Source organism: Mus musculus, chromosome 7 (genome assembly GCF_000001635.26).
Source record: "Mus musculus strain C57BL/6J chromosome 7, GRCm38.p6 C57BL/6J".
In the NCBI taxonomy this organism is placed as follows: domain Eukaryota; kingdom Metazoa; phylum Chordata; class Mammalia; order Rodentia; family Muridae; genus Mus; species Mus musculus.
Genome location: NC_000073.6, coordinates 80,955,313 through 80,982,421, shown reverse-complemented (window position 1 = coordinate 80,982,421; position 27,109 = coordinate 80,955,313). Strand labels below are relative to the sequence as shown.

Sequence of the window (27,109 nt, the reverse complement as noted above, 5' to 3'; positions counted from 1 at the left end):
CATAGTGTGACCAGAGTAGATGGTCCCAAGCTGGGGAAGGTGGAAAGGCTCACTGAAAGCCTTGGCTGTGGCACTGAGGGGCTTTTTTTGTGTGTTTGTCATGCAGGAGTTCAAACCCAGTGCTCCGATCATGTGCTCTGCCACTGAGCTACATCAGAACCCTAAAGCATTTGATCTATATCGTGGAGGTAGTGGGAGAAGGCACTCACGACTTTTAGGTGGATAAAGTTATTTGCTTTTACATTTCACCCCCCAGAGACGGAGACATCAATAGCCTGGTCACCTAATGGCTTTCTTTGTGCAGGATGATAAGGGAGGAGATGCAGGAGAATGAAACTGGAGACTGGATCAATAAGCCCATGTGTTTTTCAAGAAGAGCTTGTTAGTGGGCTGCTTAGGAAGTGTGAGGATGAATTTACGTCTGTATTCACTCATTCAGAGACACTGAGGGGCCTCCTCACACAAACCCAGGCTCAGTGCTGGGAACAGACACCATCCAGCATCAGGCTAAGACGCAGAGTGGTACCTGGTCAAAGGCACGCTTAGCCAGCCCTCTGGCTTCCAATTCCTGCCAGGTGACCTTGGCTAACTAACTTACTCCAGCCATCTGTAGTCCACAGGTGCTCTATGGTCTCCTAGGGTCAACCAATCCTCCATCTTGCCTGCTAGGGAGCCCTGGCTGTGCCTTGAGGCCAAAATCTGACGGGGGGGGGGGGGGGGAGCAAGAGAAGCAAAGAAAGCCTGAGCTGGAGTTTCACAGCGTGAGCTAAAGTGAGAGAAGAAAGAAAGAAACCAGAAGGGAAGTGCATGCAAGGAAGATTTCTTTTTTTGGTTTTTGGTTTGGGGAAGGTTTTTGATTTGTCTCTTTTTTCCTTTCCTTTCCTTTCCTTTCCTTTCCTTTCCTTTCCTTTCCTTTCCTTTCCTTTTCTTTTCTTTTCTTTTCTTTTCTTTCCTTTCCTTTCCTTTCCTTTCCTTTCCTCTTCTCTTCTCTTCTCTTCTCTTCTCTTCTCTTCTCTTCTCTTCTCTTCTCTTCTTTCCTTTTCTTTTCTTTCCTTTTCTTTTCACCCTTTGCTGCCTGGTTATTGTGAAGTTACGAGAGTTCTCTCTATTTTTTAAGTGCTTCGTGTATTTACACTCTCAGCCCCCCGACTGGGAAAACATCTTCATCGTCTTCCTCACCATGGTGTCTGCTCCGTCATGTTCAGGGCACTCTGGCTAATATGACAGTTCTGGTGGCGCTGTAAGGACTCGGTTTCTTCAATGCCAGCAACTTCCTCTATCAGAAGACTCAGCCTTTCCTTCTCGTGCAGTTATCTGCCTCCTGGAGGAAATCAGGATGATGTCAAGGATGATGATGGTCTTCATCTCTGGAAAAGTGAGCAGATGCAGGGGGTGGGGGGAGGCACAAGACTCCTGAGTGGGCGGGCCTAGGCCCCGAGAGGCTCTCGCCAAGTTAGCCCTGGTCCCTACAGCTTCCTTCTGGACTCTGAATTCTGCGTTCTTTGATAGGACCACCAATGAGGCAGCAGGTTACACACAATCAGCGGCTGGACGCGCTGTTTGGGCCCAGCGGCCGCATTGCTCGTGGTTCAGGCAGTCTCCTTCTGGATAAAAGACTTTGGATACTCCAGGAGTTGGCCTAATGCCTTCAGCATGCCAGCATCGATAGCCATCTGGGTCTGTTGGTCTGTTCCTGTGGCAACGCTGCGCTCAGTGCAGAGAGAAGATGTCAAGGCATTGAGATCCCAGTTGGTCACAAACTCTAAGAGCCTGTACAGAAGCCCTGTGGTCGTCACATGATGATGTGCTTAGTGCATCCTTCAGTGAGGTGGGACAGGGCAGGGCCCAGGAGGTGTCTGAGAGGGATCCCATTATTCCAATGCCACAGGAGCTGAGAGGGTATAGACAGCACCTACCTCACTACCTCCGCACAAGGTTAGGGATTCTTCTTTCGGCATATGTTGGACAAAGCCCATATGATGTTCCGAAAAATGTGATTGGTATGCTTGTCGAAATAAGGTTGAGGCAGGCACAGGATGGCACTGTTGGAAATGATATTGTCTCTGGATTCTGGGCTGTCACCAGGCACATTACTAAGAGTCCACACTGCCTGCTCACACAGGTCAGGTGCAGGGGAGACAGGAGTCCAGTCGGGGGCTGGATGGCACCCCTTTTCACAACAGCTCTGGTCTGCTCTGAAAGCCCAGGTCGCATCAAACTTCAGGCTGGGAAGAAGTGCCTCCTTCAAGAACAATACCAAGTTGGGAATGAGTTCTGCCGCAACATGCAATTTTAGTGAGGGGCTCCTCTCCCGGGGTACCACTTTCCTGGCAGCCTGCGTGGCCAGGAGACACAGGATTGGATCTGAGCTATTCGCCTTTTGACTATGTCTTCCAGAGTGAGGTTGGACACTTTGACTGGTACTTGAGAACCCACATCATTGGAGAATTGGCTGATATTTCTTTTTCTTTAAGGTAAGGCCTATTCATCTTTCTTGGCCTTTTGGGGTTTGAGGCTGGCAGGAATCCTCTATTGTCACTTCACAGATACATCTTTGGTACATGTTGACTGGAGGGAACAGAGCTGCTCTGGTTTGTCTGTTTTAAGGCGGGGTCTCACAAAGCCTACACTGGTCTCTAGTTCCTGATTCTCCTGCCTCTACTGTTGTTTTTGAGCAAAATCCCAATTGTTTGATTGTACCAACAAATACTAGAGAGCCAGAAGCTGGGGTGAAAATTGGCTAACTTAGAGAGGCAGAGAAAGGACCAAGCTGACCTTCTTCCTCAGCCGATGTCCCAAAAAGAAAAGGCCTGTTCTCCTTCTCCAGGATGTCTCAAAATCTCTCAACTTAATGTGCCCCCCGCACTGTCTCTCGCTATCCAACCTTCTGACTTCCTCTTAGTCTTAGTCTTTTTTTTTCTTCCTATATTTTATAATAATCTGTTATCTTCGTTAGGGTTTTATTACCGTGAAGAGACACCATGACCAAGGCAACTTTATAAAAGACAACAATTAATTGGGGCTGGCTTACAGTTATAGATGTTCATTCCTTTATCATCATGGCAGGAAACATGGCAGTGTACAGGCAGATATGATGCTGAGAGGAGCTGAGAGTTCTACAGTTTAATCCAAAGGAAGCCAGGAAGAAGCTGTCTGTACTGGGTGGAGGTTAAACATAAGACCTCCAAGCCAACCTCCACCAGCGATGCACTTCCTCCAACAAGGCGACACCTGCTTCAACAAAGTCGCACATCCTAACAGTGCCACTTCCCATGGGTCAGTCATATTCAGACTACCACATCTGTAAATATGTGATTTCTCTAGTGAACAAACATACCATAGGAACTGTATTTGAGTTTTGTCCCTGGGTGGTGGGATTAAAGATGTGGGCCACTACCACATTGCTCACTGTAACTCTAGCATTTGGAAAACAAGTAACTTACAGAGATCTGCTTATCTCTTCTGGGATTAAAGGCATGGGCTACTACCAACCCTGCTCAAATATTTTATCTTATCTCCAATCCCTGCAACTCTTAGAGACTTAGAAAACAAGTTTGAGCTGTATTGATCTTTTAATTTACTTAAGACATTTTAAATCTCTTTGTTGTTTTTGATGCCAAACAACAAAAATATCCTTTTTATTTAAGAAAACTCAAAAGTTGATGTCTAAGATGTCCAAGTGGGCTGCATGGCAATCTACAGTCTAACATTCTAACATGGGATTGAGACACGTGGTTTAAGAAAACACATTTTTCATTTCAGGACAACAAGGCAAGTGTGACTTTAATGTTCTCTTGTGTCCTTCTGGCCCTATACACTTGACCCCTCTTGCACTTTGTCTTACCTGAGATAAAGTTCCAATACCTAGAAGCTGAATATTTACCTCCTGAAGAGGCCAACCTGGATGCCAAGAGTTTGGTAAAATTACTGTTACATATATGCCCCCGTGTCTACTAAACCTTCAATCCCAATGCCATTTAATGGTATTTTTAGCTTTGGTCTCTGATAATGTATGGCAATTTGCCAAGATCTTTGTTTTCTTGTCTTTCCTGAATGTTTTGTTTTCTCTCCTGGAACTGTTTTGTCCTTGATTACATCCACAGCCATGTTATTATTATTATTATTATTATTATTATTATTATTATTATTATTATTATTATTTTGGTTTTTTGAGACAAGGTTTCTCTGTGTCCCATGTTATTTTTAATTGCTCTGTGGATGAGTTTCCCTGACGCTGACAGAAAATGGTTAAATCAAATTTGATGTCAGAGATGATGGGAGGACCGGTCAGGTGTTTCCCAGTGGCAAAGGGTTACACTGCCTGCCCCTTGTTGATCTGCATTCATTAGACCAATGGTGGCTTTTGTCTCACCTTCTGCATTACTCCCGAAGCCTGGGGCCTTCTCTTTAAATTATCTCTTTAAAAAAAATTATTTCTTGCCTATAATCCCTTTTCAAATGACCTGGTTTACCACCATTAAACCATGTGGCATTTCTATTTTTCTAAAACTTTAAAAAAAATTACTTCTATCAGAGTAACATTATAAACATGAGATACAATATCACCCTCAATTGTAATCCATTCATCTATTGGTGTTGATCTTGCATTTAAAAGCCCAGCCACCCATTCCCATTTCAAATTAGCATTTTCAAAAGCCAAAAGTTTCGTTGATATTTGTCTGGCTTCCGAATCTGATACTTCTCTACTTACAGATGAAGTCAATCTTTGCAAAAATTCAGTGAGGGCTTCTTTTGTAAAATTCTAGTAAATGGCTCTGACCTCTTTACTGATTCTTTTATCTTTTCCCAAGCATTTAAAGCTGCTAAACCACATAGCACCAAGGTGTGGTCATCAAATTCAAGCTGTTTTGTAACTCAGCATATTGATCTTCACTTAGCAACTGGTATTGGGAAATATTAATACCTTAACTTTATGTTGTTGTTCTATGACCCAATCTTCCTGTTTCCACCATGTTCACCATTGTAACTGAGGACCAGCTTCCAAAATTGCTCACACCTCAATGAAGTACTGAAGAAGAAAGTGTCTCAACTCAGGATAGTGGGGAGGGTTCTATTTCTGTAGCCTCCCCTCCCCCAGCCTTAATGATTCCACTGTTTACATCTGGATGGAGCTTGCTGCTCAACCGTTCTGCCACGCCCACTGCTAGAGCCCCCCCCCCCCCCCACTTTGCTGTTCCGAAGCCATCAGGTGTTCACCTGCAACCTTACTCCAAGATTATTTGGCGGGAATCGGGTCCCTCCCCCTCCATCATAACTGAGTGTCAGAAATGAAAAAAATTGAGCTTTGATCAGAATCTGCTTTGACTTAGCTACATTTCTTTCTCTCGTCGCCTAGTCCCTCTTCTCTTCCAGGTTTCCAAAATGCCTTTCCAGGCTCGAACCCAGACCTGTGATCTGCTGGCCGGACACAACATATTTCCTTCATATTTATACTGTATTAGGTCCAAAAAGGACTTGAAAGGTTGTAAAAAGAATCCCCCAAATAGAACAGAACTATAAAGATTCAGTTAAATTACTATATAATAATGCCCCAAAATTTAATTGCTAAATCAGGTTTTAAAATCCGTAAGATTTATCAGTACAAAGATAGGGATGGAAACAAGGTAGGGAAAAATTTTTCAGTGCTATCGCCTACAAGACTATACATTGTTGGGGTCCAAGAACTGCTGCACAAACCACACAAACACCAATCTCTGTCAGAGGATAGTTTATGGAGCATACACCCCAGGACTGGTCGACCAGGGACATGGTCCAGACTCGGGAACAGAACCATGAACCCAAGTTAAGGTACTGCGGGGTTTTTAAGCCCCAAATCCACAAACATCTGTGCAATGTTATTTCACCAATCAGGTTTAGGGATAGGTCATTTCCTTAGGAAAAGCCTTTGTTGTACACTTATCCTGCTCCCATTCAATTGTGGCAGGGGACTTGCCTTGTCTAATATTCATGTCCTAACCAGGTGGGACTTGTCCTTCATGTCTTAACTTTGATGATAGTTACCCACAAACATGCCTCTTTCTACCAAGTGGGATGTCAGTTTCCAGGGAGGTCTTGGGAACTTAAACTTTACTGGATCACTACTCAAAATGGAAGTCTTATTCCAAATATTTTCTTCTATTGGTGCAGGTGTCTCTCTTATGTTGGGGTCCATCTCATAGGTAGCTGATATCATAAAAGCTTATACACAGGTGCAAGGCATGCTGATGGATGATTGGTCAGGGTCCAAGCTTATTGTGTGTAACTGTACAAAACAGTTCTATTGAGTTTTATCATAACTGGTTTCCAAAGGCACAGAACAAAAACAGAATATGTAATCAATCTTCGTATCAGAAAGTTTCCTAATAACAGCAAAAACATATGGGAAAATTTCCTCATAATAGCAGGCTAGCTTGCTGAGCTCCAGGCCTAACTCAGCCAGGAGACCTGTAATAATAATAATAATAATAATAATAATAATAATAATAATAATAATAAATCTGAGGAAGAAAATAAAAAGAAAGTACAATACCATAAAACTAAGCAAAATAAATAAATGTGAGGGGAAAAGATTTTAAGTTTCAAGTGACCATCATGGTATCTCAGGCGATGATCCCAATCTACAATTCCAGCCAGTACTGTATGAATTTGAGGCCAATCTGGCCTACCTGGTATCTAAGAGCACCTGACTTAAAGTGTGAGCCCTTGTCTCAAAACAAACAAACAACCCAAAAGTTTCGAGCAGTACCACTATGGTTACTAAAGTCCTGAGACTTTTTCTTAAAGTAGTGTCTAATGTAGCCCACTAATTAGCTGAAGCTACCCTTGAACTCTAGATCCTTTGCCTCCACCTCCCAAGCACTGCTACTGTAGGCATTTGACACCACAATATGACTACCATTTTGTTGAGACATTCTTTAAAGTAAAACTTAAAACTAGCATCCCAGAAGAGACCTCCTCTCAAAATATCTCCCCCAATTCTGTTTGCTTAAACAATCTCTCTGCTTTCCAAACTCTCTTGTACTTGTCTACTGTTCATCTATCTTAATAACTATGGAGTATTTAGCATCTATCACCACCATAAACCTGTTTCTCTTTCTTTTTGTTTCCTTTTTTCTCTTTTCTTCTTCTTCTTCTTCTTCTTCTTCTTCTTCTTCTTCTTCTTCTTCTTCTTCTTCTTCTTCTTCTTCTTCTTCTTCTTCTTCTTCTTCTTCTTTGGTTGGTTGGTTGGTTGGTGTATAGTCCTGCCTGTCCTCTGTAGACCAGGCTGGCCTAGAACTCATTCATTTTAGATTTGGAATATCTTCATCTTACCATAAGACACTATCAGAGTGCTGCTTGTAATTCAGAGTCAAGCACTAGTCTAGTTTGGTAGTACACACCTTTACTCCCAGCACTCGGGAGGCAGAGGCAGGTGGATCTCTGGGTTTGAGCTCAGCCTAGCATACAGAGTGAGTTCTAGGACAGCCAGTGTGACACAGGAAAATCCTATCTCAAAAAAAAACTAAAGGGGCTGGGCATGGTGGCTCACACCTTTTACCCCAGCACTCGGGAGGCAGAGGCAGGTGGATCTCTGAGTTCGAGGCCAGCCTGGTCTAGAGTGAGTTCCAGGACACCCAGGGCTACACAGAGAAACCCTGTCTTGTAAAATAAAACAAAACAAACAAACAAAAAAAAACCCTAAAGGAAAAAAAGAATAATTTATTACATCAAAGATGTAAGATTTGAGGCTGGAGAAATGGCTCAGTGGTTAAGAGCATTTGCAATTCTTCCAGAGGACCAGGATTTGCTTCCTAGCACCACATGGTGGCTTGCAACCATCTGTAACTCCAGTTTCTGGATATCAGATGCCCTCTTCTGGCCTCTGGAGGCAACAGAAACATGTGCATGCACATTCATATATACATACAGGCAAAACACTCATACACAGAAAATAAAGTTTTAAAAAAAGAAAAAAAACTGTTTAAAAAGGAATGAAGATTTCTATCTCTGTAAGAAGTCAATCTCCCATTTACATCAGTCCTGCCCTTCCCTTAGACACATGGCACCACACTGACACAAGCAGCTTACTCTGAGATTCAGTTAATCAGCATCATCTTCATTTTTAGGAGAGTGTTAAAATTTCTTTTCCTGATTGTGATGAAATGACAAAAGCAACTTAAAGTATAAAAGAGAAGGCTTATTGGAGCTCACAGTTCACACAGACAGTCCTGCTCTGTGGGGACTCAAAATAGCAGGAGCCTGAAGTAGCTGCTTATATTCCATCCACAGCCAGGGAACAGAGAGACAGAAAGAATGCTTGCAAATATTCAGCTAACTTTCTCCACTTTGTGTAGTATATGATCCTCTGGCTAGGGAATGGTCCCACCCATAATGAACAAGTTTGTTTCCATATCAACTAACTTGGTCAAGATAATCCCCCACAGGCATACCCTCAGGTGAGTCTAGATTGGGTCAGGCTGACAAGCAACACTAACCAGCACATACAGAAAGGTTAAAGTCCCTTGAAGTGTGGTTGTGTAGCTGCTAGTTCCTTAAGAAAGACTAGTGAGTTAGTTTTGGGGCACAATGTAGACAGGAGCACACTATGCTAAACAAACATCCTGTCTGAGCAAAGTGTCAGACGGTCTTACTCTTTCATTCCTTTTTTTTTTCTTTCCTGTCAAGAGATTTTACTCAAAAGTCAAACACACAGCTTCTACTTCCTGCTGCTTTCCCTACACGTGAATGCTTATGAACGTAAATTATCAACAACAGCAGCAAAAGCCATTTTTATCTGTCTAGTATTGGCAGAAAGAAGTTACCCAACCTCATTCCATCTGGCCACATCAAGCTATTAGGAAGAAACGGTGACATGTGTACAAGAACAACCACAGAACTGAATTGCCCTTTCTAAGAAATGAGCAGACCAGAATGTTCCTTGTCGTTCAAGGTCAAACTCTAAAAGAACGTTATTAAGCCCAATGGTACACTGACCGTTCCACATACCTTGTCATCCCTGCCCTGGGAAGCTGAAGGGATAACTAGTGGAAGGGTTACTCTGGGCTGCATGAGACTATGAGTACACACTATGAGTGTGTGTGTGTGTGTGTGTGTGTGTGTGTGTGTGTGTGTGTGTGTGTATGAGAGATGAGAGAGAGAGAGAGAGAGAGAGAGAGAGAGAGAGAGAGAGAATAGTTAACTTTTAAGCTCCTTTCAGCTAGGAAGGTAGAGCATGGCTGTAACCTTAGCACTTGGGAGACTGAAGCAGGAAGAATGCCAATTCCAGGTCAGCCTGGACTGTACAGTGTCTCAAAAATAGCTGAGGGCTGGGCTCAGTTGGGAAAGTACTTGCCTAGCATGCACAAAGCCCTGGGTTAGACTACAGCTGTGCATCAATTGGGTATGATAAGGCACAGCCAGCACTGGGGAGATGGAGGCAGGAGGATCAGAAGTTCAAATCCATCCCCACTGAGGAATCTTCCTCAGTGGCTCTTCCACCTTATTCTTTGAGGCAATGTCTCCCAATCACATCCCCAGCTCACTGACATGGCTACTCATACTCTCAAGCTGTTCAGGGGATCTCCTTAGCGCTCCACCTCAGACGCTGGAACTACAAGCCCACAGCTACACTCACCCAGCATTCAGCATTTTGTGGGTACTGGGAATCCTGGATCTGGCCCTGTTGTTTGCCTAGCATGCACTTTAACCACCCAACCATTTCACCTGAAAGTATTTAAACCTGAATGAAAATAAAAATGCAACACAAGGAGCTGGAGAGATGGCTGAGCAGTTAAGAGCACTGACTGCTCTTCCAGAGGTCCTGAGTTCAAATCCCAGCAACCACATGGTGGCTCACAACCATCTGTAATGGGATCTGATGCCCTCTTCTGGGGTGTCTGGAGACAGCTACAGTGTACTCACATTAAATAAATAAATAAATAAATAAATTAAAAAAAAAAAAACACAAAAACATGTAGGCTGTACCTACAAAAGTAATGCATAGAGAGGCTCTTGTAACTGTAAAGGCTGATGTTGTTAAGAAGACGTCATCATGGTCGGCAGCACTTGGAAGGTACGGCACCACCTGTCTGGCACACAGTTTTGTGAAGCTGGAGTAATGTTTAATATCCTCCAGGGAGTTACATGTACTGAATCAGTAACCCACACATTCTGTGGCTAGAATTCAGTAGACCAGTGCCCAGTGGGGCGTCTCAACTCACTGCCATGCTGCCAAACCTGAGGACGGGAGTTCAATCCTAGAGACTCACAGTATAAAGAGAAATAACCTTCATATGTGCACCATAATGCAACAAAGAGAGAGAAAGAGAGACAGAGAGGCATAAATGTAATTTAAATTTTTAAAGAAATTCTTATGACATGACAATCCTTTCCATTCTCAAAATTTTGAGCATTCTCTGCCAGCTAAGCCTTCTGCTGATTTAAATGCTTTAATTCCCTAAAGAGACAGGCAGAATTCTCTTAGATAGCACACCAGTTCTACTCAACAAGAAGCTAAGAAATCTGAATACTGTGGGATACTCATGGCGCTGAATCAAGGTCCAAGGAACAAGGTGCTACCAACTGGTGCATGGTTTTGATCATCAGGGAGAAATTGAAAGTCTATTCCACAGTGAAGGAGAGACGTATAACTGGAAAAAGTGGGTCCTGAGAACTCTTAGGTGCCCACAGAAGTGGAATTAATCCAATTCAGGGACCTATGACACTAATCTAACCGTTCAGTAGCAAAGGTCTGAGTCACCATATGTGGTGGTTTGAACATGCTTGGCCCAGGGAGTGGCACTATTTGGTGGTGTGGCCTTGTTGGAACAGGTGTGGACTTGTTGGAGGAAGTGTGTCACTTTGGACATGGGCTTTAAAGCCCTCATCTCAGCTGCCTGGAATCCAGTCTTCTCCTAGCTTCCTTCAGAACAAGAGGTGGAACTCTCAGTTCCTCCTGCACCAAGCCTGCCTGAACACTACCATGCTCCCACCTTGATGATAATGGACTGAATCTCTGAACCTGTAAGCCAGCCTCAATTAAATAGTGTTCTTATGAGATTTGTTTTGGTCATGGTGTCTGTTCACAGCAGTAAAACCCTAACTAAGATACCCTATCAGGAAAGAAACTGGGCAAATTACGTTCTTGCCCTTCAGAACAGCGGAAGAAAGCAGCTATGACCATGTAATCAGTTACAGAAACAAAGGTTATATTCTATCAATGTAACTGCTTTCACTTTCATGGGAGAGTTAAAAGCAAAACAGGTGTGGCTAGCTCCCAAGATGACAAAGGTCAGGCTACAACAGCTTTGTACTCTGTTAATTTGGGTAAATCCACACAGCTTCCCAAGTCCCCTTGGTCGTGTGGTTCTGAGTTAAATCTGCCCCAAAAGGGCAGTCTGCCAATCCTGGGAGGTGGAAGGGAAGCTGTGATCTTGTCTGAAGGTCACAGTGGTTACAGGGAGTCAGCACACTATGAGGCACTTCCAGAGTCCAGGTTGTCCTTGCTTTCTGCAGCCCTATGTCCACCTCTTCTGGCTAACACAGGTTTAAAAAGCTTGCCCAAGCAGGCACCTACATACTCAGATTTCCTGAAAGTGTGAACTTACCCACCTGTACACACCAGTGGTTCAGAAGAGCTAGTTGGTGACAATTTTCTCCTTAGGCAGGGTCTTATTTTGCAGCCCAGCCTGTCATTGAACATGGTAATCCCCCTGCTGCAGAATGATGAGATTACAGGTATGGCCACAGAGCCCAGTAATGACAGTTCTGACTCTAACTTCTTTTAGACTCCCATGTGTGCAGCTTCTCCCACAATATACAAGATTATTCCTATAATAATTCTTCCATTCCATTTTTGTTACTAATGACTTTTTTTTAACCAGCCACACTGTGCCAGCTAACCCATATGTGAGTTAGCTGTAACTGTCAATTTGCTACCACCTAGAATCATCTGAAAAGGGAGCCCCAACTAAGGGATTTACCTGGATCAAATAGGTGTGTGGGAGAGTCTGTGGAAGATGGTCTTGATGGTTAATGGACCCAGGTTAATGATGCCTGTGGGCAGCACCATTCCCAGAGCAGTGGATCCTGGGCTGCAGAAGAGATGAGGGGGCTGACTGGGAGTTGTTGTGGATAGCTCTATACTGCTTGTAATTTTATGTTAATTCTTCTGGGAGGGATTGTCTGGAATGAGGAATGAGTCATGTACTCAGGTGGCTTCTTGTGAATCAATCCCCTAATGAATAAAGGAGCCAACCACTGGGCAAGTAGGTGGGACTTCCAGCTTAGACGGAAGAAGAGAGGAAGCAGGAGAGAGTTAGGTCCTTTTTGGGGATGGGGACAGCATAAGGGTAAGATGTAGCTGCTAGAGTTTCCCCGTATCATGGTGGATCCGCAAGGATTCACCACCAGAGGAATCAGATTTTAATAAGGCTTACAAGATTAGGTTTTAGTTTGTTGTACCCAGAGATTGAGTTGCTGTTGTTTCTGAACTAAGTTTGTGTTGTGTCTTCCTTCACATGTCAGCTCGTCTGTGTTCAAGAGAGAAAGTTATGGCTGGCGGCAAAGTGTGAGTTTGCCAGATGTGCGCCAAAAAGGCTGTGGAAGATTTGAAGCACGGGGCTGGCCTGGTAACAACCCACCACTGGGAATCTAGTGAACGGGTGGAGAGATTGTGGAGTTCTGAGTTAGAGTCTCCATGAGATAAAAACAGGTCAACCATTGCTCACCAGTCCATGGCTGACCAGGCTGCCATGGCAGATAGTTGGAGGCACAAGCACAGGAATGTGCCAGATCTTGTTTTTAATATTTCCCGCAACAGAGAGTGAGCAAGGAGGAAGCATGGGTACATTTAAGTCTCTCTGTTCTTGACTGTGGGTGTAATGTGATTAGCTGCTCAAGTTCTTGGCCTTGCCTTCTTATTTATTTAATGTATGTGAGTACACTGTCACAGTCTTCAGACATACCAGAAGAGGGCATTGGATTCCATCACAGATGGTTTGTGAGCCACCATGTGGTTGCTGGGATTTGAACTCAGGACCTCCGGAAAAGCAGTCAGTGCTCTTAACCGCCGAGCCATCTCTCTAGCTCCTTGCCTTGCCTTCTTAATGATGAACAGTAATCTGGAATTGTAAGACAGATGAAATCTTTCCTCTCCTACATTGCTTCTCCATCAGGGTATTTTATTATAGCAGCTCGAAACAAAATTCCACATGTGATTTTCTTGTGATGGACCAGGGACTGCTACTAGTGCTTGCACTCTGACATTCTGATAGTTAAGGACATTGACACCACCCCTATAATAAAGACTTTCCTAATCCTGTGTAAATACCAAATTCATTTTCAATTAAACAAAAAAGAAGTAACAAGTAGCTAGGTGGTAGAGGTGAATGACTTTAATCTCAGAACTCAGGAGACAGAACCACAGGAGCAACTCTGTGGGTTTAAGGCCAGCCTGGCCTACAAAGGGAGCTCCAGGACAGCCAGGACTATACAGTGAGACCCTGTTTCAAATATCACTGGAAGAGGAGGAGGAGGAGGAGAAGGAGGACAAGGAGGAAGAGAATAACAAGAAAACAAACAGAGCAAGGATTAACAAGCAAGCAAGATGGCACATCCCTCTGATCTCAGCTGCTCAGGGAGCTGAGAAGAAGGATCCTAAGTTTGAGATGGCCTCGGCAATTTAGAGAGACCCCCATCTTAAAATAATAGAAAAATAGGGCTGGAGAGATGGCTCAGCAGTTAAGAGCACTGACTGCTCTTCTGGAGGTCCTGAGTTCAAATTCCAGCAACCAGATGGTGGCTCACAACCATCTGTAATGAGATCTGATGCCCTCTTCTGGTGTTTCTGAAGACAGCTACAGTACATATAATAAATAAATAAATCTTTTCAAAAAATAGCAGAAAAATAGACAAGTGTAGCTCAGGGGAAGAGGATTTGCCTACCAAGCCCACAGCCCTAAAATGAATCCTTGGTGCTGGGACAGGGAAGGCAGGGAAGTAGTATATATTCTATAATGTACCCATCTGTCATCCACTGCAGAGTTTTACTAGGCTGATGTCTAAAAAATCACCAAGCTTCTAGTCTCTTCTCTAAGGGTCAATTAATTAACAACTGAAACTGAAGGCTGTTATTTTGAGTTCAAGTATCTATTTTGGTAGTCATTTAGAGTTTAGTAATCCTGCCAGGTGACAGTGATGCAGGCCTTCCATCCCAGCACTCTGGAGGCAGAGGAGAGCATTTCTCTGTGAATTCTAGGCAAGTGTGGCCCACCGAGTTCCAAGACAGTCAGAGTTCCAGGACAATCAGTGCTACATAGAGAAACTTTGTCTGGGGGTGTTGTGTGTGGGGGGGGGCACCTGTGAGGAGTTGGGTAATCCTAAGAAACATGCAATAAAATATTTGAGTAAGTCTTAAGGAACTTACACTTGTCAGACTTGGTGGGGCACACCTTTAATAGCAGTATTCAGGAGGCAGATCTCTGTGAGTTAAGGGCAGCCAAGGCCAAAGAGTGACACTCTTTCTTAGGTAGAAAGACAGGACAGATAATTAAAACCCAAAGAAAACCAAACACAGTGGCCAATGGCAGAGATTCAGCACTTAGGAGGCAGGAGGATCAGGAGATTAAGGCCAGCCTCATCTATATAGAGAATTTGTAATCAGCCTGGGCCACATGAGAATCTATTTTTTAAAACAAAACAGACAAACAAACAATTTCAAGGAATCCAACAGACACTCACATAGTCACATATACTCATCAGGCAAAACATTCATACCCACAAAACTGAATAAAATTTAAAAGTCCAAAGAGAAGAAAGGATGGCTTAGTGGGAAGTTAAGCAATCTCAAACAAGGCCAGACATGGGGGCACATGTCTGAAATCCTAGCACTTGGGAAATGGAGGCAAGAGAATCACCAAGAATTCACCAAGAATCACCAAGCCTATTCTATGCAGAGAATTCCAAGCCAGCCTGGTCTACAAAGTGAGACCCTGTCTCAGAGAAGCACGAGGAGAATTCTCACATTTATAACCATTCTATAGAAATCCCACAAAGTTTGCTGAATAATCAAAGTTCTCAGACTGTGTTTTTTAAATGAGCTTTTGGTGTGTGTGTTTGTTGGGGAGGTAAAGCCCAGCGATAGAACGTTAAATCCCTATTTCTGAAGACACCATGCCCTCTGGACACTGTAGGCTTATATTTTTTAAAAACCTATTTTCAATAAGGGTTCCTAAATGCTTTAACCTCCCTTCTGGCCCACCACCCACCAGAGGTCATGGAAAGGAGAGGTTAATAGAGCAAAGGAGGATGTGGACTTGTTTGGAAAAAGTTCTTTGGAGCAAATCGAATCTGCGTTGTCAGGACATCAGCAGTTCAGTTTACATGAATCAGCAGCAGCAGCTCTTGCAAACACCATTCATGGATCAGCCACCACAGGTCGATCCAGAAGAAGCGAGAGGCTCCGCTGTTTGATGTTTAGAAGTAGTTCCTGAGGGGTGATTCTGATCTCCATTTGTCAGGATACCAGCGGTCCAATTTAGTAGTGTTAGGATAGCAAACACGAGTCAGCAGTATTAGCTAAATCCAGCAGAAACAGCCAGGCCTCTGCCAAATCGGCATGAGTCAGCAGAAGCAACCAAGACCAGTAGAGACACCAGAAGTTCTCTGCCATGCCTCTCTCGATGAGGTGAAGATCAGCAAAGACTAAGATGAGCATTGTAAAGCTAGCCATATAAGCTCCTTGTCACTCTCCCTTGAGTTCTGTTTATATTCCCTCCAAACATGTGTCCTCCTATGGGTCTTGACTCAGCAAAACACTACATAAGTGTCTTGGTAAAACACAGCATGAGTCTGATTCAGAAACTTCCACCTACTTTGTCAATTAGCCCAAGTGTGAGGAAGCAGCAAGAAGCTGCCAGAACACCACCAGAAGTATTGTGGTGTGTTTCTCTCTATGAAGTCATGACAAATGATGACCAGTAAAGAATGGTAGGCATACCAGTACCACCTGGCATCATCACTGTCTGTTGGGTTATATATATATATATATATATATATATATATATATATATATATATATCTTCTTAATATCATGCATCCTTTCACATGTTTACTTTAGCAAAACATCCTTCCACTTATAACTTATATCTGCTTCAGGAAAAATTCTTTCACTTGTCTTCTTTAGCAAAACGCCCTTTCATCTGTGTGCCTCAACAAAACATAATTTGACATAATTGACTTTCCAAAAAAAAAAAAAAATAGAAGTTTCTACTTCAGGACACAGAGCCCTGTCTTAGTCAGAGTTTGTATTCTTGCACAAAACATCATGACCAAGAAGCAAGTCGGGGAGGAAAGGGTTTATTCAGCTTACACTTCCACATTGTGACTCATCACCAAAGGAAGTCAGGACAGGAACTCACACAGGGCAGGAACTTGGAGGCAGGAGCTGATGAGGAGGCCATGAAGGAGTGCTGCTTAGTGGCTTGCTTCCCTGGCTTGCTAGCTTTCTTATAGGACCCAGGACTACCAGACCAGGGATGGCACCACCCACAATGGGCCGGGCCCTCCCCCTTGATCACTAATTGAGAAAATGCCTTACATCTGGGTCTCATGGAGACATTTCCTCAAGGGAGGCTCCTTTCTCTGTGATAACTCCAACTTGTGTCAAGTTGACACACAAAACTAGCCAGCACAGGCCCCAAGCAGGATTTGACTTGAAAGCTCCCTCCCTCAGGAGTAACTTTGATGGTATAGAATATACCACGCAAGCTTCCAAAGGAGGGAAGCAACCAACAGTCCTATCCAGTTACTATACCCCTGAACCACAACAGTGACCACCATGGGACAGTAACAGTAAGAATGAAGTAGTGGCACACATACCTTAGTGGTAACTAATGGCTCTCTAATTGGATTTATGACCTACAAGAGGGAAGTCACAAGTGCTACTAGAAACCTTGCCAACTACCCAGGGTTTATGAAGTCATGCATCTTAGAGAACCTACAACCACCACTTGACTAAAAAAGCCTAATCTCCAACTATTTCTAAGTATTTGTCTTCATATCCACAGCTAAGCGTAGTCCTCATCCCTCACTTCTCTTTGTAATACACAGGGACCTTTACAGAAAACTCTAACTGATCACAATGCAGAGCTGTGGAGCCCCAGGCCCAACAGACAGCTACAGCTATATCCCAACTTCTCACCTGAGGATCAAGGATCACTGTGGCACAGGGGAGAGAAGAGCCAGAGGATCAGGAAGTCTGCTGTAAGATTGTGTCAGAATCTACACCTATGAAGCCTCACTTGCTTGACTGCCTGAGCCTGAGGTGAACAATACAGATGCTAATGTGAATGGGGTAAAGCTCAAGAGGCCCCGTGATTGCTAATGACCATATCTTTGAATGTGGTTGCATTAAGAAATTCAAAACTAGGGCTGGAGAGATGGCTCAGCAGTTAAGAGCACTGATTGCTCTTCCAGAGGTCCTGAGTTTAATCCCCAGCAACCATGAGGTGGCTCACAACCATCTGTAATGGAATCCGTTGCCCTCTTCTGGTGTGTCTGAAGACAGCTACGTGAAAGAAAGAAAGAGGCCCATTAGTCCTGCAAACTTTATATGCCTCAGTACAGGGGAACGACAGGGCCAAGAAGTGGGAGTGGGTGGGTAGGGGGAGTGGGTGGGGGAGCATATGGGGGACTTTTGGGATAGCATTGGAAATGTAAATGAAATAAATACCCAATGGAAAAAAATAAATTAAGAAAGAAAGAAAGAAAGAAAGAAAGAAAGAAAGAGAGAAAGAAAGAAAGAAAGGAAGGAAGGAAGAGAGAGAGAGAAAGAAAGAAAGATAGATACATAAATAGCTGGGCAGTGGTGGCTCAAGCCTTTAATCTCAGCCCTCAGGAGGCAGAGGCAGGCGGATTTCAAGGCCAGCCTGGTCTACACAGTGAATTCCAAGACAGCCAGGTCTCCCCAGATAAACTCTTGTCTTGAAAAGCCAAAACCCAAACCAAAACAGAAACAAAAACAAAAACAACAACAACAACAACAAAAATGTGTTTAAATAAAACATTTAAAAAAAAATTCATAGGCTGGGCAGTGGTGGCACATGCCTTTAATCCCAGCACTTGGGAGGCAGAGGCAGGCAGATTTCTGAGTTCGAGGCCAGCCTGGTCTAAGAGTGAGTTCCAGGACAGCTAGGGCTACACAGAGAAACCCTGTCTCGAAAAACCAAAAAAAAAAAAACCAAAAAAAAAAAAAAAAAAAAAAAAGAAAAGAAAAGAAAGAAAGAAATTCATAATCAGATTTCCTATCATATTTCCAGTGGTGACTCAAACAGCAATCAATTCCTATAAGATACCTAAAGCCAACTAGAGGAACATCAGGAGCCAGGAGCCAGCCCTCTGCTGCCGCTAGATTAAAGGGCTCAAAAGGAGGTCTGGGCCCCAGTTAAATGTAGCAGAGAGGGTATCCTTGGCTTCTATTCTACCTATAGGCCTTCTTCATTCACACTGAGAACTCCTTCACTTTCTTTCTTCAACAAGCAGTATGGCCCAGCAGGAGACTAGTGTGACCCTAACCCTTCCATTACCATACACACACACACACACACACACACACACACACACACACACACATGCCCTGCAGATCCAGAAGCCAGCTGCTTCCTTATTCCAGCTGCCTTTGCAGCTGTCTAGGACTTTTTAAAGAAAGCTCTTCAAAAATCTTCCAGGAAGATCTGAGTGACTCCAGTAATCCCTCTGCATAGAAGTCTGAGGGAATGAGCTATCTCGCTGACACCACATGCTACACAAAGCTGCTTTTATATCATCTCTGGTTTCATCGTCCCCCAAATGGGTTCTGTCTCTGGAGACCCTTGGCTTGACCTTAAGGAGGTCGGCTCTCCCCAGAATATCCAAGAGATCCTTTTAGGAGACATTAGGAGTCAGAGCATGCTGTGAAGTGCCTGACTGCTTCTTCTTTGAACTCCATTGGGAAGGCCACAGAGACACTGGCAAGATTATTGTTATGTGCATAAATGTACGTTGGTAATTTTTTGAAGATGTATTTTGTTTTTATGTAGGTGCGTGCTCACTCTCACGCACACATAAGCCAGAAGAGAGGGCGGGTTCTTCGGACCTCTGTGAGTTGTCTGATGTCGGTGCTGGGATCTGAACTCCAGCTCTCAGGATGGAGCAGCAAGTGGGCGTCTGAGCCATCTTTCTGGCCCCACGTTTATTTCTTATGTATTTGTTTATTGTGTATCTACTCTGGGACGGAATCTGGGGCTGCAAGCTTGCCAAGCATGCGCTCTGTGGTTGAGCTGCTCACACACACAAGCACAGAGTAATTTTAATAGAGGCGGGGTTTTGCATTGGTTAGTTCTTCTCAGAGACCAGGTCTTTCTTTCTACTCCTCCCTGGGCTGGCACTTGCTGACCTTGAGACTGGATTCTCCCAAGTATTGGGATAATGGAGCTGAGCCACTAAGCCCTATTAATGGTTCTTTTGTTGTTTTGTTTTTCTAGGCAGGGTGTCTCTGTGCAGCCCCGGCTGTCCTAGAACTCACTCTGTAGACCAGGCTGACCTCGAACTCAAAGGTCTGCCTGCCTCTGCTCCCAAGTGCTGGGATTAAAGGCGTGAGCCACTACCACCCTGCTCAATGAGTTCGTTTTTTATCCCCACTTTACACACTAGAAAATGACGATAAAAAAGAGATAAATGGCCTGGGGTTGGGATCAATTTTAGGAGGAGTTGGATGGAGGTAGTGGGGGATGGATATGATATATATATATATGCAAAACATTCAAAAAGCAAATAAAAATATACTTTAAAAAAAGCCAGATAAATGATTGCCTCAAGGTAATCTGTGGTTCAAAGCTGTCTTAGTCAGGGTTTCTATTCCTGCACAAACATCAGGACCAACAAACATGTTGGGGAGGAAAGGGTTTTATTTGGCTTACACTTCCATACTGCTGTTCATCACCAAGGAAGCCAGGACTGGAACTCAAGCAGGTCAGGAAGCAGGAGCTGATGCAGAGGCCATGGAGGGATGTTCTTTACTGGCTTGCCTCACCTGGCTTGCTCAGCCTGCTCTCTTATAGAACCCAAGACTACTAGCCCAGAGATGGTCCCACCCACAAGGGGCCTTTCCCCTTGATCACTAATTGAGAAAATGCCTTACAGTTGTATCTCATGGAGGCATTTCCTCAACTGAAGCTCCTTTCTCTATGATAACTCCAACTGTGTCAAGTTGACACAAAACTAGCCAGTACAATTGACCCCTTGTCAACTTGACACACAAAAACATCACTAGTAAGCCTCAACCCTTACATTCTTATTCATCCCCAAGGTCTAAATAACTTTAAAAGTCCCACAGTCTTTACATATTCTTAAAATTTCAATCTCTTTAAAATATCCATCTCTTTTAAAATCCAAAGTCTTTTTACAATTAAAAGTCTCTTAACTGTGGGCTCCACTAAAACAGTTTCTTCCTTCAAGAGGGAAAATATCAGGGCACAGTCACAATCAAAAGCAAAAGTCAATCTCCAACCGTCCAATGTCTGGGATCCAACTCACGATCTTCTGGGCTCCTCCAAGGGCTTGGGTCACTTCTCCAGCCATGCCCTTTGTAGCACATGCGTCATCCTCTAGGCTCCAGATGCCTGTACTCCACTGCTGCTGCTGCTCTTGGTGGTCATCTCATGGTACTGGCATCTCCAAAACACTGCATGACCCCTTCAGTCCTGGGCCATCAATTGCAACTGAGGCTGCACTTTCACCAATGGCCTTCCATGGCCTCTCACAGTGCCAAGCCTCAGCTGCTCTGCTCAACTCCTTCATGCCTTCAAAACCAGTACCACCTGGGTGACCCTTACACATTACCAAGTCCAGCCACAGCACAATGTACAACTTTGGCTATATCTGGAACACAGCCACTGTGCTCTCAGAAAACACTTCCCAGAAAATGTCACCTCAATGATGCTGGTCTCTTCTTAATCACCGCTAATTTCTTAGCTCCAGCTAACCAGCATCAATAGTCCCAGTAATGCAAAGTTTTTGCTTTAGTAGTTCTGGTATCTTGTTAATCACAGCTGATTCTTCAGCCCCAGCTGACCAGAACTACAGAATCTTCACAATCAAAACAGGAATGGCCCTGAAAAGAGTCTTTAATTTTTCCTCTGAAATTTCACAAGCCAGGCCTCCATCTTCTGCACTGTTCTCAACATTATCTTCCAAGCTCCTACAAAACATCTGACAGAGCTCTTAACAACGAATGGATCTTCAAGCCCAAAGTTCCAAAGTCCTTCCACAGACCTCCCCAAAACATGGTCAGGTTGTCACAGGAATACCCCACTCTGCTGGTACCAATTTGTCTTAGTCAGGGTTTCTATTCCTGCACAAACATCAGGACCAACAAACATGTTGGGGAGGAAAGGGTTTTATTTGGCTTACACTTCCATACTGCTGTTCATCACCAAGGAAGCCAGGACTGGAACTCAAGCAGGTCAGGAAGCAGGAGCTGATGCAGAGGCCATGGAGGGATGTTCTTTACTGGCTTGCCTCACCTGGCTTGCTCAGCCTGCTCTCTTATAGAACCCAAGACTACTAGCCCAGAGATGGTCCCATCCACAAGGGGCCTTTCCCCCTTGATCACTAATTGAGAAAATGCCTTACAGTTGTATCTCATGGAGGCATTTCCTCAACTGAAGCTCCTTTCTCTATGATAACTCCAGCTGTGTCAAGTTGACACAAAACTAGCCAGTACAAAAGCCAAGAGAGAGTTAGACTTAACCTTTAGGCAAGCAGTAGGCTACTTACAAAAGAAAACACCATTATGACTAACAGGGTCCAAAAGATTGACATCTCAGTCAGTGAGGGAAAGAGCATGTCAGAATCCCACATTTGAAAAATGTAATTATTTGGGTTTTGTACCTTCTTTTTGTTTTTAAGTCACCCAAACATCTGAATAATAATAATAATAATAATAATAAATTATGGTTTTTCTTTCATTAAATATTTTTTATTTACTCATTTTACATCCCAGTATCAGCCCCCCTTCTCCCAGTACATCCTCTTTCTAGTCCTCCCCACATTCCACCTTCCCCTTCTCTTTAGGGGAAGCCCCCCTCTGGGTGTTACACACACACACTAACAACACCCTCCCACCCAACACATCAAGTTCCTAAGGGACTAGACACATCCTCTCCCACTGAGGCCAGACAAGGCTGTCTATTTTGGAGTGCAGTATTCACAGGCAGGCAGGCAGCAGGCTCAGGCCCAGGCTCCTGCATGAAGACCAAGCTGCTCATCCATACATACGTGAGGGGGGCCTATGTCCAGCCAGTGCTCACTCTTTAGTTGATGGTTCAGTTTCTGGCAGCCCCAGGCATTTAGGTTAGTTGACTCTGTTGGACTTTCTGTGGAGTCTCTGTCTTCTTAAGGTCCCCAACCTTTCTTCCACTCCTTGAGCTCCATCAACTGTTTGGCTGTGAATCTCTGTATCTCTTTCCATTGGCTGCTGGGTGGAGCCTCCCAGAGGACAGTCATGCTAGGCTCCTGTCTGTAAGCATAACAAGAGTATCATTAATAGGGTCAGGGATTGGTTCTTGTCCATGGGATGGGTCTCAATTTGGGGCAGTCATTGGTTGGCCATTCCCTCAGTCTCTGCTCTATCTTTGTCCTTGCACATCTTGTAGGCATGACACATTTTGGATCAGAGGTTTTTGCCAGTGGGTTGCTGTTCTTATCCCTCCACTAGGAGTCCTGCCTGGCTATAGGAAGTGACCACTTCAGATCCATATGCCCCACAGCTAGGAGTCTTAGCTAGTTGCCCCTATAGACTTCTGGGGCTTCCTTCCCCCCAGCCCAGGTCTCTGGTACATCCTAGAGATTGCCCCTCTACTGCCAATTTCCCTTCTCTCCCCCCATCCCTTCATATGACCTACCCCTCTCCTTCACTTCCATCCCCTCTTCTACCCAGTTTCTTCATTCCATCAACCCCTGATATCTATTTTGTTTCCCCTTCTGAGAAAGATCCAACATTCTCTCTTGGGCCCTCCTTGTTATTTGACTTCTTTAGGTCTGTTGATTACATCGTGGTTGTATTGTACTTGATGGCTGTCGTGGTTTGAATATGCTTGGCCCAGGGAGCAGCACTATTATTAGAATGTGTGGCCTTGTTGGATTAGGTATGGCCTCATTGGAGGAACCCTCCTCCTAGTTCCCTGAAAGCCAGTCTTCTGTCTGCCTTTAGATAAAGAACTCTCAGCCCCTCCAGCTCCATATCTGCCTGGACGCTGCAATGTTTCTGCCTTGATGATAATGGACTGAATCTCTGAACCTGTAAGCCAGCCCCAATTAAATGTTATCCTTATAAGAGTTGCCTTGGTCATGGAATCTGTTCACAATCTGTTCACAGCACACTCAAACTAAGACAATGGCTAATATCCACTTATAAGTGAGTAGAGACCATGCATGTCCTTTTGGGTCTGGGTTACCTTGCTCAGGATGATGTTTTCTAGTTTCACTCATTTGCCTGAGAAATTCATAATGTCCTTGTTTTTTAAATGGCTGAGTAGTATTCCATTGTGTAAATGAATCACATTTTCTTTATCCATTTTTCAGTTGATGGATATCTACGTTGTTTCCAATTTCTGGCTATTACAAATTAAGCTGCTATAAACATAGCTAAGCTATGTGGGATGATAGAGCATCTTTTGGGAATATGCCAGGAGTGGTATAGCTGGGCCTTGAGGTAGAACTATTCCAAATTTCCTGAGAAATCACCAAACTGATTTCCAGAGTGGTTGTACAAGTTTGCACTCCCCACCAGCAGGATATGACGCGGCTTCTCTGTGAAGGGTTGGATGTGTATAGACCAGGCTAGCCTTAAACTCACAGAGATACACCTGCCTGTGCCTCCCAAGTGCTGGGATTAAAGGTGTGCTCCACCGCCATCTAAATTATCTTTATAGGGGACACTGTATCTACCACAGCACTGTAAGGGGTCTTAGTCAGCTTTTCCACATCTTTCTGAGGCAGGACAGAATGAAGGGACATGGGAAGGAAGAGAACCCTGGGTAAAGTCTCTCTACTGCTGACAGTGAACAATTCTAGCATAGCAGGTAAAGGTGACTTCCATGCAAGTCTGGCAACCTGAGTTTGACTGAAACCTACTGTGGTGGTCATCCGTGGTGCTGGCATCTCCAGTTCGCTGAAGTCTTCTGCTGCAAGTAGGCTTCACCTAGATCATAGGCTCCCTACATGATGCCAAGCCTCAACTTCTTTGCATGACCACTTCAGTCCTGGTCATCAACTGCAACCAAGGCTGCATCTTCACCAATGGCCTTCCATGACCTCTCATGTCTTGAGAGGTCAAGCCTCAAGTACCACCTGGGTGATTTTTACACATTACAAAGTCCAGCTGCAGCACAAAGTACAACCTTGGCTATCTCTGGAACACAATTTCTTTGTGCTCTCAGAAAACATTTCCCAGAAGATTTCACCTAAGTGCTGTCAGTCTCTTCTTAATCAGCACTAATTTATTAGCTCCAGCTAACTAGCATCAACTGTCCCAGCAATCTCTTCTATTCTTGACTCTAAATCCAAGCTACATGGCTGAAGCTGCCAAGTTCTGTTCCTGGGGGTGAAGCATGGCCCCTTGTCAATTTGACACACAATCAAATCCTCCTTTGTCCAAATGAAAAAAAAAACCCAAGACATAATAACATCATAACACACAACATGATGTAACTCTCTGTCATACAACTGCAAATGCATGAGTTTACCTGGGTGGGATCTTGCCCCAAGGTCACCACTCCCCTAATTCCATTTCATATTCTTGAACACAGGATTTAGCTTCATTGCACTTCCTGGTGCCCTTTTATTACTTGAACATTTTGTGATTTTCCTTTCTAAGCCTGCTATACTTGATCAAAACACTCTTCATGAGAGTAAACCAGAGAACAAAGTCTAAGCTGGGCCTTTCTGAGACATCCTTTGTCAATGCAATTAATTAAAATCTCTTTACCTTATCCTCATGTAGAATTTTTAGACAAGAGCAAAAAGCAGCCATATTCTTCACCAAAATATTACAAGAACACTCTCTAGGCCATATACTAAAATTCTTCTCCTCTGAAACATCTTGAGTTAAGGCCTTACAGTTCAAATCACCCTCATCAACAATGTCTTCCATATTCCTAGTAGGATGGCCCCTTAAGTCCCACTTAAAGCATTCCACTGCTTTCCAAGTCACCAAATCCACATTCCTTCAAACAAAAACATGGTCAGACCTATCACGCAATACCCCAGTCCCTGATGCTCAAAGATTGTAAAGATGCCAGACCCATGGGACACCTGCCAAGAAAAGCTGCTATTAGGGAATGAAACCCACCCAAGAGAAAGACATGTGTTGCAGTCATCAAAGCCGAAAGGAGTTGGACATCAGACATGGGGATGTAGAGTTTGGAGTTTGTCCAGCTAGGTTTTGGTCTTACTTTGGTCCAGTGTTTCCTCACTGTGACATTTAGAAATGTTAATGTAAATCCTGTGATGTTGGAGGTATGTAATCTGCTTTTTTATTTTCATTTTATAGGAAATTACCATCAAGTGACTGGATGAACCTGAGAAGAGATTTGAACTTTGGACTTTTAGCATTGTTGAGACTGCTGTGGACTATGGGGAGTTTTGAAATTGAACTAAATGTATTTCTCATTATGCTATGGCTAGGGATGGCCCCCACAGACTCATGTGTTTGAACAAACCTATGGGGGCCAGTGAGTACAATGTGGTGGTTTGAATATGCTTGGCCCAGGGAGTGGCACTGTGTGACCCTGTTGGACGAAGTGTGTCACTGTTGGGGTGGGCAAAGAGAGCTTCCTCCTAGCTGCCTGGGGATGCCAGTCTCTTCTGGTTGCCTTCAAATCAAGATGCAGAACTCTCAGCTCCTTCTCCAGCATTATGTCTGCCTGGACACTGCCATGCTTTGCTTCCTGCTGTGATGATAATGGACTGAACCTCTGAAACTGTAAGCTAGCTGCAATTAAATGTTGTCATTTATAAGAGTTGCCTTGGTCTCTTCAAAGCTATGGAAACCATAAGAAAGACATCTACGAAAGGTAAAAGAAGAGAAGTCACTAAGAAAAGTTGTCTTCTGACTCCACGTCTTAAGCGTGGCATGCGCCTCCCCACATTTCATATGCACACACACACACACACAAAGTGTTTAAAGATTGAAGATAATTTCAGCACAATTAAAAACTGCTGTGAAAAAAAAAGGAAAAAAAAACTGCTGTGAAGATTCACTATATAGAGACAATATTCCTTTTCTTTAGAAATATTTCAAATAAGAATGTTAAAATAAAGCTGGGTCGTGGTGGTGCACACCCATGCCCACAGTTGGGTATATATATATATATATATTTCCCTAAGAAGCATTAGCACTTGTGCTTAAAACTGTTAAAGGGCTAGGGGATGGCCCAGTAGCTCTGCTTAAGCAAGAGGATCTGAGTTCGGACCGTCGGTGTAAAAAGCTAAGTGTGTGGTCTTGGAAGACAGATAGATCAATGGATAAAGTACTTGGCACACAAGCTTGACCAGAGTTCAGATCCCCAGTGCCCATGTAAAAAGTTGAATATGGTGAAGCTTTAATCCAAGAGTTGGGGAGACAGAGGCAGGAGGATCCCTGTGAGTCATTGGTCTAGACAATCAGTGAGCTCCATGTTCAGTAAGAGAACTCTGTTTGAAAAATGAGAAGTTACTGAGGAAGACACATAGTGGCAATCTCCAGGCCCCACAGGTGCCCCACCACTCACATGTACTCACATATCATAAATGTGAATGTACACACATATCATAAATGAGATGCAGAGAGATGGGACAACAGCTAAGAGAGCTTACTGCTCTTGCAAGGGACTTGAGTTCTGGCCCTGGCGCGCACATGTCAGCTCACAACTGCTTGTAACTCCAGCTTCATGGAATTCAACACTGCCTTCTGACTTCCGTAAGCACCAGACACAATGTAGTACACTTGCATACATGAAGGCAAACACTTGTATACATAAAAATAAATAAATATTTAATAAATACAATTTTAAAAATAAATAAAACAAGTTAAAGAAAACTAAATCTAAAGGAG

The 27,109-nt window shown here is 43.8% G+C and overlaps 1 long non-coding RNA gene and 1 pseudogene across 9 annotated transcripts; one reads left to right on the top strand and one right to left on the bottom strand.

Moving 5' to 3' along the window:
• Positions 1–931: 931 nt before the first annotated feature.
• Gm32178 lies at positions 932–26,030 on the top strand. Of its 9 annotated transcripts, XR_882259.1 has the most exons (5): positions 993–1,828; positions 2,398–2,474; positions 12,505–12,608; positions 17,089–17,302; positions 25,568–25,962. It is a non-coding gene; the product is annotated as a predicted gene, 32178 (long non-coding RNA). The 9 variants fall into 9 exon arrangements; XR_003946655.1 differs by lacking the exon at positions 12,505–12,608 and having other exon boundaries at positions 932–1,375; positions 1,510–2,474; positions 25,568–26,011; XR_882254.1 differs by having other exon boundaries at positions 993–2,474; positions 17,089–17,241.
• On the bottom strand, positions 1,133–2,541 carry Gm18782 (predicted gene, 18782; annotated as a pseudogene).
• Positions 26,031–27,109: the final 1,079 nt, after the last annotated feature.